Source organism: Ursus maritimus, unplaced genomic scaffold (assembly GCF_017311325.1).
Source record: "Ursus maritimus isolate PB19 unplaced genomic scaffold, ASM1731132v1 scaffold_17, whole genome shotgun sequence".
NCBI lineage: Eukaryota > Metazoa > Chordata > Mammalia > Carnivora > Ursidae > Ursus > Ursus maritimus.
Window position 1 is genome coordinate 57,641,582 of NW_024424119.1, and position 21,514 is coordinate 57,663,095.

Genomic DNA, 21,514 nt, shown 5'->3' on the forward strand with positions numbered 1-21,514 from the left:
CCCCCCCCCCCCGGTAGGTGGCACTGTCCTATCTTCTCAAGCTGGAGAAGGAAGAGGGAGCCTGCCCTCGGGGGATCTGTGGCCTCGAGGGAATGAGGATGCTTGCTGGCTGGTTTGCGTGGAGCCAGACTCTGGGGCGCGTTCCCTGTGCCTGTGGTGCCGTCTTCTGGGAGGGTGGTAGGTGCCCGGCCAGACTGTGGCAGCGCCCCGTGGCTCCCTCCGCCGCCCCTTCCAGCTCCGGGCTGTGGTTCACCAAGTTCGGCTGACAGCTTGGTCACAGGCAGGGAGCGGGGGCCTTTGACCCCCGGGGGCTTGCCCTGCCCAGCCGCTCCGCTCAGAGTTGGGGTTTGCCGAGGGAGGTCGGTTCTCTGTACCCCGAGGGCTCTGGAGCCCGGAGGTGGCCCGGCCTGGAGTCCCTGGACGTCCTGCACACTGGCAGCCCTCCTGGCCCCCGGCCCGCGCGGTCTGTGTGAGCCCCTCAAGCGGAGCGTAGGGTGGGAGCCAGGCTGCCCTTGGCTGTGACTTTGTTTTGTTTCCTCGAGTCAGATTGTCCTACTCCATCCTGTGACCGGAAGAGAGGCCTGCTTCTGTCCTTGCGCCGGGCTGCGAGCCCCTGGCCTCCCCTCCGTGCTGCCAGTGCTTACCTCCTAGCTCTCCTGCTGACATGGCTCCAGGGACCTGGGGCCAGACCCCTGGGCCCCTCCGACTTCATTGGCCCTACCCTGCACACCTCCGTGCAGCGGGACTGGACGTCACGTGTTCCCTGTCCTACCTGCTTGTCCTTGCTGTACTCTTTCCCGGACCTTTTTCTTTATTTCTCCTTCAGGCTCTGCCCCTGTTCACTTGCACTAAGGGAGGCCCCTTGCCTCCAACATCTCTGCCCACTTCTGTGGGCTCCCCGAGGGCGAAGCCCAGGCCATCTTGGGGCACCTTTGTGACCCGTGCATGGGAGACGTGGGTACCCAGCACTCTGTGCTCCCAGAGGCATCCTGGGACGGGGACTCCCTTGCTCGCTGGCCATCTGTGGGAATGGCCTCTGGGACCTGTGGTCCGGGGGGCGCCAGTGGGGGTGTCTGAGGAGGCCCCTGCCCTCGGGGTGCTGGGGTGGGGCGGTGGATGTTGCTGCCAGGGGCCGCTCTGTGTCACAGGGCAGCTCCGGCCCTTTGAGCCAAGATGGAGCTGCCCCTTTGGAGGCGTTTCCCACGCTCCCCTGACGGCTGGCGGGGCCTTGCCCTCCTGTCTCTTGCCCCCTTCTCAGCACCCCTTATTTGTGGGAGGTGACAAGACACAGACACCCCCAATGGACAGCTGAGACCTTGGTCTGGCCCGAGCAGAAGGCCCGTGCAGGGACTGGGGCCTGTTGACCTGCCCAGCCCCAGGGTGAAGCTCGGCCTTGTGGGGAGAGGCGGCGGCCCCTGAACCTGGATTTGGTGGGTCCAGGACCCTCCCTGGTCGGTCCGCATGCTGGCCTTTGGGTCGTGTTCGTTAAGGAGGCTGCGACCCCATCCGAGTTCTGAGGCCTTTCTCCGAGCTGCTCCACTGGGCCCTTGGGGCCTTTGGGATGGGGGCCCCAGCCCTATAGGGTTGCATTTCCTGAGCCATCTGCCCGAGAATGACCTTCCTGGGTCCCTCCTGGGAGCTCCTCCGAGGCACAGTGCTTGGCTGGCCCCACGGTCTTGGGGACACCCAGTTCCCAGGCCCTCTTGACGTCTGCCAGCATCAAGTCTGGACAGGTGTGTGTGTTCGGGGCGGCTGCCCGTGGTGGGGGCCGGGCGGCATTCCGGCCCTGTGAGTCACACCGATCCTCGGAGCGGGGGTGGCCGGGGCCTGGCTGTGGGGTGGCATGCCAAGACATGCCATTGGCCTGGTACTGGGGAGTAGGAGCGGGATGGGTTGGGGGCCTGCTTGGGGCCTCCTGGAGAAGCTGGGACATAGACTGGATCTATGAGACCCAGCTTCCTACCGGCCTGTGCTGTGCGAGGTGGGGGGCTCTCTCTTTGGGGCCCAGCCCTATAGAGCTAGGGAGGCTGGGTGGCTATGAGAAGCTGGTGCCTCCCCAGGTCAGTGCTCCCCAAGGAGCAGCTGCTGCCTCAGTGCCCACCTTACAAGTGGACAGCACACCTGTGGGGGAAGGGAGAAGGCCAGGCAGGAAGGCTGAAGGACGTGGAGTCCTACCCCTGCATGGCCAGGGGGCAGGTATGGCAGTGTGGTGGGCTGGAAGGGGCAGCCTCTGGTGCTCGAGCCCCCACAGCTGCCAGCCCCGTGCTGGCCCACTCCTGTTCCTGTGCCTGGCAGGCTAGAACTGGCCACCTAGCCTCACCCGGTGCTGGGGGTCAGAGGCCAGAGGAAGGGCCTCCGCAGGGCTGGGGGGCCACCAGTCCCTGGATCAGGGGGCTTAGAGCGGCAGGTGTCCCGAGGTAGATGGTAGCCACACCTCCTGCTGAAGGCCCACTTTGCTGCAGAGACAGCAGAGCCCCGGGAGTGGGGGGTGGGGGGCGGGGGGCTCTGCTCCCCACTGTGAGGAGTGCTTACAGACTGGTGTGGGCAGAGTCAGAGCCGGAGTCTGAGCCTGGCAGAGCCTCTTGCCTGCTGTGACCTGGGCACAGCTTTTCAGGGCAAACCCCCAGACCTTCGGAGGGCCATCTGGGTACCACTGTAAAGAAGGACAGAAGTGGGCTGGGCTGGTGGAGCGAGGTCCTGGGGGAGACGGGGGCGGCCAGAGCAGGTCTGAGGCTCAGAGGCTTTGAAGAGGTAGCATGGCTGGGAGTGGTGACCGAAGGGCCTAGCTTGGGCCGAGGGCTGGGGTCCAGGGATGACCCTGTCAGCCATCAGAGCCTATGGTCTGGGCTGGTGGGCTCAGACTAGCAACTGCAGGGCTGGGGTTGAGTGCTCTGGGAGGGTCTTTTGGGGCTGGGGCTCTGTCTGGCAGGGGCAGAGAGGGCTTCCTGGAGGAGGAGTTCCTGGCAGAAAAACCCAGAGTGAATGACCGTGCCTACTCTGAAGGCCAGGGCTGGGGCTAAGAGGGGTGGATGAGCAGACTGACTGGAGAGGGCTGGGGGGCTGGGCAGGGCCGGACGCCGAGGCCGGCGTGGGGGCAGGTGAGCCCCCTGTGGCCACAGGACCCCTCAGAGAGAGGGAGGTAGGCCGGCCTTGGGGGAGTAATGGACGGAGCCCCCTGGGTAGATTGGAGGTTTCCCAAGCTCTTGGTTATGGGTCTTCAGCGGCCCTGGGCAGGGCTCGGAGGGCAGCTTCCCCACCCATCAGCCCCCGGGCTCACGGGGGTCCTCGGCGGGGACTGCTCTGGGGGCGCCGTTGGGGGGGCCTGTCCCCGGACCCGGGAGGGTGGCGGAGGCCAGCCGGCCTCCACGTCGGCCGCCCCTCCTGCCTGGCCCTCGGCCTGCCCGCCGCCCCCTCGCCGCCGCGGCGTGCGGGGAGGAAGGAAGCTGAGGTCGGGCGGTGTGTGTGTGCTCCGCACGGGGCTCCGGCGCCTCGGCTGGGAGGGGAGGCCGGGGTGCAGCGGGGGCCGCAGGGACCCGGAGCTGGGGGCCGGGCGGGCCGGGCCGTGGGCGGGAGAGGGAGGCCGGGGCGCGGGCGCAGGGGGCGGAAGGCCTCCCGCGCCCCCCAGGCCTCCAGGCCGCCATCTTGGACGTGGCCGGACCGGCCGGGCGGACCAGAGGCGGGGGATGACTTGGAAGGCACAGTAGGTCTGTGGGGCTGGGGGCTGCCGGGGGGAGAGGAGGGGCCTTTCTGGTCCCGCCAGCCCGCCTCCCGGTAGAGATGGGGAAGCTGAGGCCGGGAGGGGGCATCCCCGCGGCTCCGGGCGGGTGTGGCGGGGGAGCTCCGGTGGGTGGGGGTTCCCGGTTTCCGCGCTGTGAACGCTCTGGCCACGGCCAGCCTCTGGCTACTGGGGATGGCATTCAGGGCCGATTGCAAAGGGATTCGTGTGAGCCAGCCCCCCGAGCAGGTGCAACACCCCCTGGGTGATGCCCCCCCCACCCCTGCCGCGTTTCTGCCCACCCAGAGGGGGCACACACTGCTGCTCTCCATTCTGCTTAGCGCCTGGCACATTCTTGGCACCTGCTAAGTATTTGAGTGTCTTTGGATGGGCCCGCTCAGGGCAGGGCCTGTTGGTGAGACCTCCCCCAGGGGCCAGGAGGCACCTGGCCATGCCCAGGGCCAGCGCTGTGCTGGTAGGACTCTCGGACCCTGTGACCAACATGGATGTGCCTCGTGTGCATATGTGACGGGGTGGGAGGAGGTCTGGCCTCCCCGGGTCTCAGGTGGGCCGTGGTGGGGACTGGTGCCCAGGTTGCACCACCCGAGGCCACCAGTCGGGACAGGCCCCGTGCCTGGTCAGCTGGGCTTGATCTTTGTCCTGCAGGGGCAGGAATAAATCTGTTGGCTCTGGGGGGTGGCCCTGCAGTCCTAGACCCCGCCTGTCACCTGTGGCTTTGAGGGCGAGCCGGGCGTGGCACTGAGCACCTTTCCTCCCTGGCTACCCAAAACAGCGAGCGTTAGCTTTCTGGTGAGGAGACGCTAACTGACCCAGTGGGATGGGGGCCAGGGGTCTTACAGGGACCACACCTCCCTGCCCTGCCCTGGGAGTGCAGCCCGGCCAACCGGCCAGGCCACAGGCAGCTGAGGAGGAGCTGGGGGCACGGCCGACCACAAGCCGCAGCTGAGCTGGCGTTGCCTCTTGGGAAGAAAGCCTCCCGTGGACTGGCTTGCAGTGCCCGTTCCAGACAGGACCTCGCCCCACCTGTCCATCGGGTGAGCTTATCTAGGTGTGGTCACGGCCCTGAACCAGACGGGCAGGCGCTGGGAGGCGTGCAGAGGACTGCATGAGGGATTGCAGCCAACACAGAGGATGGGCGGCAGCAGCCTGGCCCTGTCCGGCCGGGGCCTTGCTAAAGTCAGGCTGCCCCACAGGTGGTTTGTGTCATTATTATGAAAACGACATGTGCATACGGTATAAACCCCAAACCAGATAAAGATGCAGAAGTGCCATCTCTCACTCCGCAGTTGGGAGGTCCGGGCCCCTCCACTCTGCAGTGTGACTGCTGGGGCCTTCCCTCATGACCCCAGAACCCCAGTTGGGCAGAAATGCTGGCGAGGGTGCAGAGGGGGCTGAGATGTGACGTGGGTCCCTGGTGACAGGATTGAGTTGGGGGATGTGAGCACCAGGAGAGCCTTTTGCAGGGGGAGGCCAGGAATCAGGAGTTTGGTGGGCTTTCCGTGGGCAGAGGGAAGGGACTGTCACAGTCCCACAGCTGGCTGGGTTTCAGGTGGAGGGCGGTATGAGCGGATGGGTGGATAGGTGTGGGGTGCACTGGCATGGCCTGGGTGCAGGGGACTGTCTGGGCCCAGGCTTGAGGACTTTGGCCCCTCTGTAAGAGTCTTGCGGGAGGCACGGCGGGTGCCCAGGGTTCCACATGCTCAAGTGAGGGCAGTGGCACCTTGGGTGCAGGTGCATGGACCATGCCATGGAGCGCTGCCTGCAGAGGGCTTCCGGATGGCGTGGGCCTGAGTGTGGGGCTGCTGCAGGAGACCTCGTGGCCCTCCAGCCCCGGCCACATCTTGGTGGCCCATCCCCAGTACCAGTGATAGGCACGGGGGTTGTGCGGGCAGCATGCGGGGGTGGGTGTGTCTGCTGCTCAGAGCCGCCCACGTAGCCTTGGCCCCTGCCTTCTGGGCAGCGCAGCCCAGCGTGGATAGACCTGGTCGGGCCTCGGGCTCCTTGTCTGGCAGGGACTGGTGGAGCTGAAGGCTGGTGCTGTGGTCCCCATGCCCCCACTCCCACTGCCCGCCCGGGGCCGTTGGCTGATGGGCCACAAAAGGCATTCTGTGCCCTAGAAGAATGACCCGTTGTGTGGCTGCAGAGTGGCTGGGGGCCCGTGAAAGCTTCCTTCCTCCTGCTTCCTGAAGACCCTCTCCCCTCAGAGGCTGAGTTCCTGTGGCCCCCAGAGGCGGGGCCCATCCTGGCCGCTCAGGTCCTGCTTCCCTGGCTGTGGGGCTCTTCGAGGCTCCCCTACGCCTCCTGCAGTCAGGCTTTACCCTGGCCTCCCTCTGTCCTGCCTGGGACTCTCGGCCTCTGGGCCTGCACCTTTGCTGCCCCCTCCTCCTGCGGGACCCTTGCCTTCCAGGGCTCCGTGCAGTGTCTCCTGCCGGGGACGAGGGAGGACACAGCATCGCAGGCCAGGCTGGGACAAGCACCGCGTGTCTGGACCACGGAGCCCTTGCTGGAGGGCATGCCGGCTGTCAGCTTGCGGGGAGCGCGCCCCGTCTTCACAGCAGTGAGCAGCTGGGGAAGGGGGCTGGCCGGGTCACCTGAGCTGCCTGCAGCCAGGGCGCTGGCTGGCAGGGGAGCGGGTTGAACTCAGGTCTACTCGCCCTGGCTGTTCCTCTGTCCCAGGCTCTGGCCAGGCGGCGTGCCCATCTGGTGCACCAGCTGCAGGCTGGCCCGTTGTGTCTCAGATTGAGGAAACAAGGCCGGGGTCCCTGTCCTCTTCCAAGAAGTGCTGGTTTCAGCCAATGGGAGCTGCCTGTGGTCACAGGTGTCTGGGTGAGGGTGGTGGGCCGGGCGGGCCCTGGGAAAGGGGAACTCGCCCGCTGGGCCAGCATGAGCACCACTTGCTCCTGACGCTGGCGGCTGCCTCGTGGAGACGCCGGTCCTCCTGTGTGCCTCCTTCCCCTCCCGGCCCCCCCGCTCCGCTGCTTGGGTACCGCCACGCTGCATCCCCGGAGGCCGTGGGACCCCGAGCCGGTGGGCCGGGGGCTGATGGGGCCGCCCCCGTGGTGGGACCTGTCGCCCACACTCGCCATGAGGCTGCAGCTCCTGGCCTCTCTTTCGGGAGGGGGCCTGGCCTGGCGGGCAGGGGACCACAGGTGGCTGGCAGGTGAGAGCTGGGATTGGTGGGCCTGGGGGCAGCCTGGCCTGGGTGTGGGCTCTGGGTTCTGGGGTGGGGTGAGGAGGGCGGCCAGCTCTGGGGAGGGCCTCTTGGGATCTGGCTCACTCCCCTTTCGCACTGGGAAACCTGAGGTGGGGGCCGTGGGACTAGTCTAATTGGAGAGGGGCTGTGGACAGGGAGGAGGCCGGCGGGGGGTGGGGGGCGGCTTGTAATCCCGCTCTGCTGAGAGGCGAGAGGCTGGAGTAACCCCTTGTGCTGGTGGGGGGCACGTCCCCGCCTGTCCCGGCCCTTGGCATTTCCAGCTTGGAGCAGGGGTGCCCGTGTGGTCAGCGCTTGCCCGCGCCAGGGCCCGTGTAGCTGGCTGACTTGCCTTCATAGATGCCCCTGGGGGGACGTGGTCTCCTGTGCCTGGGTTCAGGGGAAACTGAGGCCCCCATGTGCAGTGGCTTTCCCAGGGCCACAGAGGCTCAGGGGAAGGACTCAAACAGACCTGGCCGGCTGGGGTGGAGCTCGGACCACCTTGTTCCACTGGGCCTTTTAAAGTCCTCTGGCCATTTGTGGATGTTTACCCTTAATGTCTCAGGCTCCTGCTTGTGTCTCTGTGTTGGGAGCCGTGGCCCGGCCTGTTGTGTGCCGTGTGGACAGCGCAGGGAACCGTGGGGTTCTGGCCCTGGAATGCGCAGCTGGGCACCTTGCTGTCCTGACTGGGGGCCGCCTGCCCCTAACATGCCCTTGGCAAGCCTTTCCCACACTCCGCGATGTCAGGAACTAAGGGAGGGGCCCGGGGCGCACTTGCCCTGCACCCTCGTCCTGGGGCCGGCCATCGCATGCTGGTGACCCGAGCCCACCCTGGGCATCTCTGCACCCAGCTTTGCCCTCGGTGCTGGGCAGTCCTGGCCGAGTGACTGTGAAGGCCCACTCGAGGTAGGCCCTGTCCTCCTATAGCAAAGAACCTTCTGGTATGTGTCTTGGAACCAGGGGCTCGGTCTTTCTGGTGTTGGAGTTGTCAGTGGGGGTGGGTTCACGCCCCCCTGGCAGCTCTTCCTTGAGGGTAAGAACCGTGTGTCTCTTGTCTGCCTCCACACTTGACCCCGGACTGTCCCCTTTAGTTCTTGGCTCTGGTTTCCACATCTGTAAAATGGACGCATAGAGGATTTTCCAGGTCAGCTTATCTCTTGTCATGACAGACGTTTAAAATCATATAAAATGACTTACACAGAAAGTATCGTGAGCTGTGAGGCCCCTTTCTGGGCTCCTGAACCGGGGCTGGGGGGCCCGTTCCATCTGGCTGGGCGGCTTGCAGCTGGACGTGGCGGGGGTGTGAGATGTGAGCGGGGTACTGGGTTGTGCGTGGCAGGCGGTCATCGTGGGCATTTGGTGACCGGGCCAGGCTTCCTGAGCGTGCGGCAGGGCATGCCGACCGTGTCCCCTGCGGATGGCATGGGCACGTTGCTCTGGCCGCTTGCGGAGGAGCGCAGGTCTGCCTGGAATGTGGACCTGGCGGCTGGGCGTTTGTCTCCTTTTTATTTATTTATTTTTATTTATTTATTTTTTAAAGATTTTATTTATTTATTCGACAGAGACAGAGACAGCCAGTGAGAGAGGGAACACAAGCAGGGGGAGTGGGAGAAGAAGAAGCAGGCTCACAGCAGAAGAGCCTGATGTGGGGCTCGATCCCATCACGCTGGGCTCACGCCCTGAGCCGAAGGCAGACGCTTAACCGCTGTGCCACCCAGGCACCCCGTTTGTCTCCTTTTTAGACTCGTCCCACCGTCCCCTACTTGTCAGCCCTTGCTACCGCGTGTAGCTCCTCCCGAGTCTTCCTTGGAGTCGTCCCCACAGTCAGCGCTGTGTGTGATGCCGCGTCAGTAGGCTCTGAGCGAGGACGGCTTCTGCGAGTCAGACGCATGAAGCTTTAGCCTCTGGATCCGTGCAGCTGTTTTGAGCCCGTCAGGCTTTTGTCCTGGTGTCTGGGCTCTTTCTGCACCTGGACCTGCGGTCTTCGGCTTCTGGGTAGGAGAGGGCATTGTTCCCGAGGCCTCTGACGGAGGGAGGTGGATCCATGCAGTACAGCCGGGTGCTCTTGGGGCCAGGCCGTGAGGGTCCCCAGGCACCCGGCAAGTGGTGTGTTTTCTGCTGGGGGGTCCACGCCCTTTTTCCCACTTGGCAGGGGCTGCTGCCCCATGCACTGTGTGTGGGTTTTGGGAATTGGGGTGGGTCTGAAGTCTTAGAAGGCATGTTTCTGGGCCCCTGCTTCTCTCTCTCGGATGCTGAGGGGGTGTCCCCACTCTCTCTGGATGGAGTGAGAGCTGGACGCTGCAGTCTGCTGCGCTGGCCTCCCCCAGGCCTCTAGACTTGGCCTTAACTGCTGGCTCCCCCCCCCCCAAGACTGGGCCTCACTGAGCCCCAGCTCCTCAGGGGAGGGGGCCGGTCGCCTAGGCCTCTCAGCACGGCCCTGCCACCGGCCGCACACGCTGGTCACCTGACTGGTCCTGTGGTGGCTGGCCCCCAGCCCTGTTGCCCTCCACACCCCTACCCCCCGCCCTAGGCCTTCCAAACTGTATGTCATTTGTAGCTCACGGGAGTTATTTGCTGATGTTCCCAAGGACAGGGACGAACAGCGGAGACATACTTTCCCCAGATTTCCTCCCCCATGTTGACTCTGGCCTCGGCTACCCCGGGGGTTGCTCATGAGACTCAGAGACGTGGACCTTAGTGAGCCAGAGAGGGCAAGGAAAGGGAACGGGGGCAGGGACTGCAAGGGCAGAGGCCCCGGCCCCACTCGGCCAGCGTGGAGGAGGCAGGAGTGCTGGGGTGCAAGGGAGCCTCACTCGGGGCTTGGGGGGTGTTAATGGGGAGCCATGGCAGGTGCTAGCATGGCCAGTCCTGCCCAGTGATCAGCAGGGATGGCCACGGACAGGGCACATGGAAACAGCAATGGCCTGGCTATGGCCAGATCTGGGCGTGGCTACTTGCAGCTCTCAGTCCCAAGGGGGCTGCTGGGACATTTGCGGGGGGCGGGGTGCAGTGCGGTGTGGAGGGAGGTCGTGATCACCCAGAGCCCAGAAGGAGGCTCTCCCGGGCCGTCTGTCCGTCCACCCCCATTCTGCCCAGAGACCCTGTGGGCTGAGAGCAAGTGTGGGTGCTCCCTGCGGTCCCGTCCTGGGTTCTTGGGGCAGCAGGCTGCAGGGGATGGATGCTGCCTCTCTCCCTCCGTGGCCACACCCCTACCCCCCATGGCTGTCAGGAGTCGGCATCCTGGCAACATGGTTTGATGTTTGTGAGGACAGGGCAGAAGTGCTAGGCTCAGCCGGGCCAGGCCCCATGCTTGCACGGCCCCCTCTGGGCCTCTGTTTCCCCTCTCCCTGCTCTGGCTGGCAGCCCAAGGGAGGAAGTGGAGGGTACGGGCTGGCACACGGCAGGTCCCCAGTGGGTGGCTGGGTGGGCAGTTGGATCTCAGCGTGGGATCCAGCCCAGGCCATCAGCATCACAGACTGAGCCCGTACGGCCAGGGATGCGGCGGGTGGTGGGGTGGGGGTCACACGTCTGTCTGTGCAGGCCCCAGAGGGGGCCCTTCGGGGCGGTTTCTTGCCCAGAGCCGTGAAGAGCTGGCCGGGCTTTCAGCCGGGTGGGGCAGGGGTGCCGAGCCAAGGGCGGACTGTGAAGAGGCCGCTCTGGGTTTGGTCGGGTCCGACGTGTGGGGAGGCGAGGCTGGACGGCTGTGCTGTCCAGGTGAGCACCGTGGAGGCCCCCACCCCTGTGGAGGGGAGGCACCGCTGTGACAGCTGACGCGGGGAAGCCCCACTCTGGCAGGCAGACGTCCTGTTCTCGGTCTGTCTCACGGGTGAGGCCCCGTCTCCGGTCTGCACAGCTCTGCCAGCTGGGCCCCCCACATGACTGGCAGCCTGGGGCTGCCAAGGGGAGGATGCTGTGTGGCCAGGGCTCACGGCACGTGGCGGTGGGGCTCTTGGGGAGCCCTCCGTGAACCCCTCAGAAACTGAGAAGACGCCCTGTTCTCCAGGGACACCTGGCTTGGCCCTGCCCTGCCCCTGCCTGCCGTGTGGCCCCGGGCAACCACATCCTGGGGGCTTTGAGCATTCATGCCAGCATCCGTGGAACGGGGGTGCTCCGTGTGCAGAGGGGAGCCTTGGGGTTGCCCCCAGGTGAGACCTGCGCATGCCGGCCTAGAGGAGTTTCACCCAGAGCATCCCCTGTCCCTGACCATCCCAGAAAGCTCTGACTTGCCGGCCGGAGGCCCCGACCCTCCTCCGTAGCTGGGTGGGCTGTGGGCAGGCTGAGCCTGGGCATCTGGGCGAGTGTGTCTCGGAAGCCAACGGGGATGCAAATGAAAATGAGAAAAACAGCTGGAGCGGGTAGAGAGCACAGGCGTTCCACGACAGAGCAGGGCCTCCGAGCCAGCCGGGGCAACACAGCTCAAAATGAAACAAGGATCATCTCTTTTCCTGTTGAAGAGAAACTGGCTCAAGCCGCCGGCGGGCTCGGGGGCCCCTCCCGCCTCGAGGTGCCACGCTGCAGGCGGGCTTTCACCAGGAATTCCCCCCTTCCCACCCACCTTCCTCCGCCGTCTGGGCAGCTCCCCGCAGGGGTGGGGGAGAGTTGAGGGGACAGCGGGGAGGGGAGGCCTCGGCGCGTGGGAGCCCCTGCTGGCTTCGGAGAGGTGAGCGTGCTTCCCGCTCCCGGCCCTCCGTCCCCACAGTGGGCATCGCCGTCAGCCACCGGATCCTGGGGTACCTGCAGCTTGGTGCCCGGCCACGCTGCTGGCCACAGGGGGTCCTCGTGGGGGTGGAGGGTCCTGACCGGCTCTCGCTCAGGCTTGGGAAGAGCCTCGCCCCCTGAGCCCTCTCCCTGCCTGCAGAATGGGCGGAGGGGGGCCCGGAGAGCTCCTGCTACGACACTTGCGTGGGGTAGGTGTGCGCTGGAGGCCTGGCTAGGCTCCGCGTGTGCGATACACGGCGTCTGTCTGCAGGGGGCTTCAGAGCCCCCCGGCGGTGTCACGTGGCTGGCTCGTGGATATGGGGAGCTCCGTTTTGCAGTGCCCTGGGTGGTGGCAGTATTGATGCAGGTTAATCATGGTGGCTGCCAGCTCCTCTGTGTTCCTTTTGTCACCCCCTTTCTGTGCCGGTGCCTCCCCCCTCCTGCGGGCTCCCAGCAGGTCCAGGGATGACAACTGCAGCTGCTTCTCGGCCTCTCCGGCGGGCAGCCGAGCCGGGTACTGCCACCGAGCGGGAGGTGTGGCCTAGCTGCCAGGCAGAAGTGTGGGGCGGTCTGCCTGCTGTGCCTAGGGACACGGCTACCCCGGCCCGCCTGCTGAGGGCTCTCTGGCCACAGGTCTGGAGACCAGCTCTGGGGACTCTACGGGACCCTTTGGCATCTTTCTGGGCAGGGAACACAGCATCGTTGGTTGGGGCCCGAGCCGGCTATTGCCAATCACTGCGTTCTCCTGACCCCCCCTCGGTGCTGGCTGGGTTGTCCTCACCTCGGGGTCCCTGGGATGGGTGGGTAGCCCCATCGATGAGGCCCCGTGAAGCCTTGTTGACCTCCCCCACAAGCCACCTCTGGGGTAGAAGGGTGGCGTACCTCTTGGTAAAGTCTGTGCCTTAGAGCGTTCCTCAGAGGACTGGTCTCAAGATTTGGGGGCCCTAGGTGGCGGCTGTGTGGCTTGCACTCCGGGGCTGGCAGCCTTTGAGGTTTCTGCCTGTTGGATGGATGGAGAAATAGCACCCGGAACACGAACCCAGTGGAGCACTCAGGATGGGACTCCCATCCCACAGCCGCTGACCCTACACCACCAGTCCTGACCACTGCTCTTCACAGCCCTGGGCCTCTGGGGCCAGGCCTGCCTGCTGGTTCTCACTAGGTGTGGTCACGTAACTTCTCCTAGAAAGACTCCTCTGCCCGGAGCTCTGGGAGACCCTGGAGTCACAGGGAAGAGGGAGGGGAAGGTGGGGAGTTGGCATTTCCTGAGCCAGTGTTTGGGGGCGTCTGTGTGGTGTGCAGGTCCAGGAGGGTGGTGTCTGTGCCGAAGGCCATGTTACCCGTTACCCTGAAGCCGTGAGCGGCCTCTGGGGTCTTCTCCCTGCAACACCCAGGCACCCAGGGTGGCCTGGTGAGGATGCAGTGGGCCAGAGAGGCAGGGCCCTGGGGGGGAGTCTGGCCCCACCACCCAGGTGCCAGGCCAGGGTATGCCGTGTGCCCCCACTGTGCTCCTCTCCTTGTGCGTGTCTCTGAGCTATGAAGACTTAGGGGGTGCCTGCTGCTCTGGGACCCACAGTGCTCCTCTGCGCCATGATGGTTTGAACAGTGCTCCCCCAGGTTGAGCATGCAGCTCAGCCCCCAAGGTACCCCAGAGAGTGCCCACCACAGGCCTCCATCAGAGTGCTGCCAGCCTGGTGGGTGATGACCGCGCCTGCTGCAGGAGTTGAGGGGAAAGGGGCAGGTCAGTTGGTTGACTCTGTAGCTGGGCCTGGTGTGGGGGCTGTGGCCACAAGAACCAGGGGCACAGAGGGCAGCCTCCAGCAAAGACCCTGGCCCTTTTGCCCCTGGGCATCAGTGCTGCCACTCCTCAGCTCTTTTTTGAGCGCCTTCCAGGCCCAGGCACTGGCTGGCTGCACATAGGGACCCTCTCCTGGCCACCACCTTATCCTATCGGTGCTCTCTACTTCCCCCGCAGTGGCTGGACTCTGGCTGCACCTGCTGCCACTGGGCCCAACTGCAGCACCCCTTCTGTACGGTTGGCTGGGCAAGGATGGCTGCCCCACTGCTGTTCTTCCACTGCACCTCACCAGCCCCGGCCTGCTGAGTATGGCCGGCAGAACCCCAAAACATGGTCCCTTTCACTACTTGTGGCAAAACCCATTTAGCATCAGTCTCTCTGGGCTTTAGACTTTCATGTGTGCGGTGGGGCAGGATAGGGGTTTGCTTGGGTAGTGAGGGTGAGGATGGTGCTGATGGTGGTGATGATGGTGATGATGGTGGTGATGATGGTGATGATGGTGGTGGTGATGATGGTGATGATGGTGGTGGTGATGATGGTGATTCTGATGGTGACGATGATGGTGGTGATGGTGATGATGGTGGTGATGATGATGATGGTGACGATGATGGTGGTGATGGTGGTGATTCTGATGGTGATGATGATGGTGATGGTGCTGATGGTGATGATGGTGGTGGCGATGGTGGTGATTCTGATGGTGACGATGACGGTGGTGATGGTGATGATGGTGATGATGATGGTGGTGATTCTGATGGTGATGATGATGGTGGTGATGCTGGTGACGATGATTGTTGTGACTGCGATGGTGATGATGGTGCTAGTAATAGTATAGATGTATTTGTCATTGAGTGCTCACTGGATATCAGCACAGATGTTGTCCTACCCCAAGCTTTATTATGGAGAGTGGTTTTCCCTATTAGACCCTTTGGGCCTTGATGGGGCCCATGTCCATGAGGGGCATTGCAAGGGGTGTTCCCTCTGCCCTGGGGAGTTTGACGTTCAGTACCGAGAGCTTTAGGTTGCTCTCTCCTGGCTGGGACCCAGAGGTCCAAATCTTGTGTTACTATTCCTATCCTCACACCCTGGGAGGCCATGAGGGGCCCTGGGGGAGGGGCCTGCCTGGGGCCCTATAGATCTGGGTTGCCGATCCATCCTGTCCCTGCCTTTGTATCGGTTTCCCCCGGGGGGGGGGTCCAAGCACCTGACCAGTCGTGTGTCATGCTGTGCGCCCTCCTGAGTCAGGGCCCAGGCCCCCTTGCCTTCGACTTGGAGCTCTTCACTTCCTCTCACTTCCTCCTGTCTCCTGTGCCCCCACTCTGAACCAGCCCTGGATCATATGTCGGGGGCCAGGGTGGCTCCAGGGGGAGCGGGACAAGGTCGGGCCGAGGACTGGCTGTGAGTTCCAGGATCAAGAGCCCAGCTGCATGGCTGCTTCTGGGGTGTGGGACAGGAGCCGAGCCCCCGGGTTTCCTGATCTGAGTGGGGGTTAGTGACCGCAAAGATGGGTTTGACATTTTTGAGTCCTTGAGGTGGCCTGGTTCCCAGGGGCCCTGAGCTCACAGAGGCAGTGGTCAGACCAGAGTCCAGGGGCCCGAGCTGGCCCAGCCCACCCTGGGTCACTCTAAGGCATGGACGCCTGAAGCTCCCAGGGAAGCCCCAGACCCTTCCTGAGTTTTGGGTGGCGCCTCTGCCTGCTAGATCCACAGTCTCTGGTCCGTCGGGGCCCCCACAAGGCCTTGGGGGCTGGGGGGGTCATGGTGTCTATCCCTTACCTAGCAGAGTGTCCTGCCTGTCCCTTGGCCTTTAGTGTCCACGCTGCCTGCTCCCCTCCTCACCCCTTTGCTCCCAGGCCCCTGGGCCTCCCCGTCTGTTGCAGAGGGCCGGGTGGGGCAGTGCCAGGAAGCAGTACTTTGGAGAGGCCGGCCGGTGGTCTCCATGGGACCTGTGGGGGTGAAGTCCCTGTTGGGTGCCCAGGGACCAAAAGCCCTTGGAAGCCACTTCCCGTGCACAGGCGGGGGCAGATGAAGGAACGCGTGTCTTGACTCACTGTGCTCACCCTCTCTCCTCTGGGGTCTGGGTGGATCTGGGCCACCATGGGCTCTGTGTAGAGCTAGGCAGGTCCCGAGTTCTGGCCCCTGTGGGCCCACGGGCTCGCTGAGCCTAGCAGAGGGTGGGTCCCTAAGGCTGCCTGCCTGGTGCACTGCCCACCCATCCTGCTTTGAGGTCCCCAGTGCTTGGGATGCAGGGCAGGAGCAGACCGGGGTTTCTCTTGACCCCCTGTGAAGGCCCAGCTGACCTGTGTCCTCCCCAGCAGGGGCTGAGGTTTGGAGCTGGGACCATTGGTTTGGGAGAGGGCAGGGTGACCCCAGCTGTAATTTCAGCCCCAGCCACCTGAGCCGTAAGCTGACACTGGGCGGGGCGGCCATGGGGGGCTGTGCTCCCTGGGGTTGGAGGTGGCAGGACCTTTCCAGGGTAGAGAGCAGGCACAGGGCAGAAGGGGCACCATGGTAGCCTCTTGCCTTGGGGGGAAACAGGCCAGGCAGCGCTGGGCCCCTTGGCCCTGGAGGGCAGGCAGAAGTCTGCTCTTACCAGGGAGGGTGCCTCTCCCTGCACGTCTGCCTGCCCAGCCCCAGCTCCTGAAGGCCCCTCACCCTGGAGGGCCAGTGGAAACTTCCTGCCTCCCCCTCCTTCTGTTCCAGCCACCCTCAGCTTCCCCCAAACCCAGACGCGCCGTGGTCCCCACCACAGTCCTTGCCAGGCGGCCACTTCTCCCTCCCCCGGCGGTGGCAGGGGAAGCAGTCCTTCCGGAAGGCGGGGGCCGAAGGTGGGTGTCCCGGGAAGCTCCTGAAGCCTGTCTTCTCCTTGACGTGTGGTTTCGGTTCCAGGGGGGCGGTGGAGGGGTGGTCTCCAGGCAGAGGCACAGAATTGCAGGGGTGGGGGGAGCTTGTACTCCGAGCCAAGTCTTGTTCTTACAGGGTTCTTCCTTACTCTTTGTTGCCCCTCTTCCTCCTGGGCACCTCCTCTCCTACCCCTGTGCAGTCCTTACGGGCCCTCTTGAAGCTTCTGGCCTATGCTAGCCCTTGGGACCCCTCCCCACGCTCCCTCAGTTGCACCACCCGTCCCTCCCCACCTCTGAGGTTCCTGCTTGGCTGGCCCAGTGCCCTCTTCTTTTCCTCGGGACATGCAGCCCCAGCCTGTGGCCTGCTTGGACCCTACCCTGGTTGGTCCTGCAAAGTAGGGCCTTGGAGGAGCCCTGGCTGCCCAGGAGGGGGTGGAGTCCCGAGGGTGCACCCCCACCCCACCGCAGTGGGACTGGCATTTCCTGCCACCTGCCCCTGTCTGCCATGTGGGGACCGGAAAGGAGTTGGTGGGGGTTCCCCAGCTTCCTGCTGTGGGGTCCCTCCAAAACCCCATTCCAGAGGAAGCCCATGCAGCTCAGGAATTTTGGAGTGGTGGAGAGAGTCCCTCTCTCAAAGGTCATCTGCTCAGCCATTCCTGAATGGTGGATGTAGTTTCTGCTTGTATGCAGCTGTGACGGGGAGCTCACCACCCCAAGAAGCAGCCCCTGCCGTTGTCAGTCACCAGGAGTGCCTTCTTTACTCTCAACTTCACCCAGTGTAGCTCTTCACCCTCAGGCTCTGGGGCTCAGGGAGGTACTGGGGCTGAGATCCCAGGGCATCCCCTCTCTGGTCCGTGGCTGATACTGGCCTCCAGATATTGGCAGTTTTGAGGCAGTTTTGTGGCCTGAAGTGCTTTTTGTGCCAAAAGAGAGATCTGTCCAGCACTTCTCCCATGTAGCCTTCCTGGACTGAATCTGGCAGCCCTTCAAGGTCTCTTCGCCTGTGTTGGGGCTGCTGGGCATCCCCTCTGGACAGGGGCCTGTCCTTCTTGGAGGTCCCTCTGAGCTCCCCAGCCATGGCCTCCTTCCCCGGTCTCACTGATTCCTCATAGTCCCAAAGGGGGTGTGCGTGTGTGCGTGCGTGCGTGTGTGCATGCGTGTATGTGCGTGTGTGCATGCGTGCTTGTGTGTGCGTGCGTGTGTGCGTGCTTGTCTGTGTCCACGCATTCATGTGCATGTGTGTGCCCGTGTGTGCGTGTGTGTACGTGTGTGCGTGTGTGTGCGTGTGTGCTTGTCTGTGTCCGCACATTCATGTGCACGTGTGTGCATGCGTGCTTGTGTGCGCGCACGTGTGTGCGTGCTTGTCTGTGTTCGCGCATTCATGTGCATGTGTGTGCGTGCATGCGTGTGTGCGTGCGTGCGTGTGTGCGTGCGTGCGTGTGTGCGTGCGTGCGTGTGTGCGTGCGTGCGTGTGTGCGTGCGTGCGTGTGTGCGTGCGTGCGTGTGTGCGTGCGTGCGTGTGTGCGTGCGTGCGTGTGTGCGTGCGTGCGTGTGTGCGTGCGTGCTTGTGTGTGCGCGCGTGTGTGCGTGCTTGTCTGTGTCCGCGCATTCATGTGCATGTGTGTGCGTGCATGCTTGTGTGTGCGTGCGTGTGTGCGTGCGTGTGTGCGTGCTTGTCTGTGTCCACGCATTCATGTGCATGTGTGTGCCCGTGTGTGCGTGTGTGTACGTGTGTGCGTGTGTGTGCGTGTGTGCTTGTCTGTGTCCGCGCATTCATGTGCACGTGTGTACGTGCGTGCTTGTGTGTGCGTGCTTGTGTGTGCGTGCTTGTCTGTGTCCGCGCATTCATGTGCATGTGTGTGTGCGTGCTTGTGCGTGCGTGTGTGCGTGCTTGTGTATGTCCGCGCATTCATGTGCACGTGTGTGTGCGCGTGTGTGCACGTGTGTGCATGTGTGCACGTGCATGTACGTGTGTGTGCATGCACAGTGTAGGGCGTAAGGTGCTGGGGTGCTGAGGGTGTGAGACTCAGTGTTAGGGCTTTGCCCCTCACAAGCCCCTCTGCACCCCCTTGGGCAGGGAGCCTGCTGTCCTGCAGCCCCGGCAGCCCCGCCCGGCGAGGATCAGATAAGTGTGGTGACCAGCCCGTGACAAGGCCCCAGCAGGTCCAAAGTATGACTTTTAAAGAATAAGGCTGATCACTGCCTCTGCTTATCAGTGGGTGGGGGCCGCGGAATGGCCTGGCAGCTCGAGCTTGCAGCACGTGGGGTGGGGGTGGGCAGGCCCTCTGCGGGTGGAGGATGTTTGGGCATTTTTTTGCCTTTTCTTTCTAACGTTCCCTTCCTGGCCAGAGTGTCTCTCTCCAGAAGACTCCAGAAAACACAGCCAGCCCATTGTCACCCAGGCTCCGGGAAAGTGTCTGCTGTAGATGTTCTGTGTAAACAGGAAGCGCCCAGAGCGGGGGGCCTGGGGACAGCAGGGGTCCCGGGGAGGCACGCACTGGGTGGGGGGGGTGGAGTAGCCGCCCCGTCTGGACCCAGCAGCCCCAGGGGGCGCCCACCAGTTAGGAGCGGTTGCTGAACACTTGAGCCTGTGCCGTTGGGGCGGGGTCGGCGTGGGGCTGCTGCAGAGCCGGGATGCCTCCCCCTGCTCCTGGGTCTCAGACTTGGGCTGGGTGCAGGCGGTGCCTTGGGGGGCTGGGAGCTTTGGGGTGCAGCCTGGCGGCTGGCAGTCAAACAGGCTTCCTCCCTCCCTCCTTCCTTCCTTCCGGCCAGGCTTTCTCCTGCCTCTCCCTCTCCTTCCTGGGGGGAGCAGCAAACAAACAAGCAGCCGCTCAGGCCCGTGGGGAGCAGAGTGGGCACCAGCCCCGGCAGCTGTGCACTGGCAGCCGAGGAGGCCCCTCCCAGCGGCTGTGGCTGCTGGCTGCACCCCGCCCCTTGAGGAGAGCCGCCCCTGAGAAGCCCCGCAATGCCCCGCTCTGATTCAGGGCTCCCCGGGCCCCCAGGAGTAGCTGGGCAGGGGGTGGAGTCTAGGAGTGGCTTCTTGGCTTGGCCCTGGCATCCCGATCTCCTTCCCACTTCTGAGAAGAAAGGGGTGTGGGGGTGCAGGGCTGCCCTCCTGAGCCTGGGAAGCCTGGCTGCCCTGGCTGCCTGGCCCCTGTCTCTGCGCTCGCCCGCGGAGGTGTCTGCTGGAGCTGTTCCGCAGAGTCCCTCTTGCTTCCTCCCCGAGGTCAGAGAGGCGCTTCTCCGACTGCGTGGAGGGGGCAGCCCTGGCTGGTCAGGGCCATGGCCCGCTCCTGCAGAGCCGGTGTGCACAGATACGGAAGCCCAGGCTCGGGCAGGAGTGAAGCCGGCGCTGGTCTCTCGTCCAGGGCTGGCTGCAGGCTGGAGAGGCAGGCCACGATGGGTCCCTGCTTGCCTGGAGCGGGGCAGCTGTGGATTTCTGCGCTCAGGCCTTTGAGCGAGTCTCAGGCCAGTGCTCTGTGTCTCCATCTCCGTGTCTGTCTCGGGTGGACAGGGCCATAGGAGCTCCGTGGATCAAGGACCTGCAGCTGGGCCTGGGTCTGCCGTACTCAGACACCTCTCCCTGCCTGTCCTCTCGCGTCAGCCCTGGCTGCTCCCCTAGGCTTCTTGGGGAAGTTACGGGGTTACGGACCTCCAGGCACACGGCGTTCAGGGCACTTCATGACCAACGGGGCGGATCTGCGGTACCCACCGACCCTCCAGCGCTGCTGGGATTCCCCGAGTTTTCATTTTCAAGTTCAGTGAAGTGGTTGATCCCCAATTTTGTGAATGGCTAGAGTTTCAGATGGTCCGGAGGAGGCTGCTCGCCAGTGGAGTTAGGGTACAGGCAGGCTCCCCCAGCCCTGGCTGGACTGCGGGATTCCAGGCCGGCTTCCTGTGCCCCTGGTCCCGTGGAGCGGGGAGGAGGAGGAAGTGCCCAGCGGGCGGGGGGCTGCGAGATGGAAGCGGGTAAATGCTCCCAGGGGAGGGCGTTGGCAGGGTGGCATGTCCCTCCAGCACCACCCCACCCTTTGGGCTGGCCACCCCCAGCATCTCCAGGTCCTAAGTCCCTGGGTAAGGGTTTGGCCAGAGTGACGTGTGTCAAGTCCTAACTGGGCCGCTTGGCAGTGCTGTGCCCCACGTGATGGTGTCTGTCCCCCGAGACTTAGGGGGGGCCTTTGGAACACAGCTGCTCTCAAGGTTCAGGCAAGCAAGTGGTCCTGGGGGCCTCAAGGAGCGAAGCCGGGGTGGGCCCCCTGACCTGGGGTGTCTGCGGTCAGAGGCCAGTCCCTTGTGTGAGAGAATAGTGCAGATGGGAGGCCGAGGCCCAAGGAGGGGCCCGGGCTTGCCCAGGGCATTCCGCTGGGTGGAGGTGGAGCTCTCTGGCCTCTGGGCTCCTCCAGTTCCTGCTGGTGTGCCAGTGTGTTCCGCCCGCCCGTGGGCAGTGCATTCACCACCTGAGAGCCTTCCTCCTGGGGAGGCTTCTTCCTCCTGAGCCCTCAGGGTGGGGTGGGAAGGCCTAATTAGCTCTCGTTGGGGCTTTGAAATCGCTGAGATGAAAGCCGGTGTGTGGGAGGTCCCCACCTCTCCCCACAGCCTCTGTGGGCTGGCGCACACCCTGGCCCTGTCCACGAGGCCCACTCGGAAGCAGGCATCTCTCTGGGGCCTCGCGGGTCTAAGGGCCGTGGCCCCCGGGGCGCCGAGCAGGCTTGGGCAGGGGGGCTGTTGGGTTGAGGCCACAGAGCTCAGAGAGAGGGTCAGCCTCCTGGTGGCCGACGGGCTATGCCCCGGGCATCTGCAGGAACACAGGGCCTCGGTTCCTGTCGGTAAAACGGGGCAGTAAGATAACCTGCCACGTAGCTCTCAGCCCCATGTGTGAATATACACCGAGGACACGGTGGGCACTCAGAAAACATCAGCCTCGTGGTTTTTACTGGTATCCCCACACCTTCACCTCCGTCCCTTGAGTGCACGGGCAGAGGGACTGGCGGCCCGTGGTGAGCAGGTCCTCCAGGTGGACAGGCGGCTGTCCGGCCTCCCTGCCTGGCTGGGCATCGGAGAGCCTGCTGATGGGAGCCGTCGGTCTGCTTGTCCTGCATCTGCCTCCCCCGCCCGGCCCAAGCCTCGCGGCTGGGGCCGGCCGCTGTCGGAGGGTGCCTCCTTGGAGGGGGAGCTCCCGGTGCTCTGGCCTTGTGTTGGTGGGAATCTGCAGCATGCACTGTTAGGATCACCGTGGGGGCGCCGGGGCCTGGC

At 64.3% G+C, this 21,514-nt stretch overlaps 1 protein-coding gene across 3 annotated transcripts in view; it reads left to right on the top strand.

The window, feature by feature from the left end:
• Positions 1–21,514, top strand: part of RXRA (retinoid X receptor alpha) — a 133,556-nt gene that overhangs the window by 49,984 nt on the left and 62,058 nt on the right. The window lies entirely within an intron of this gene.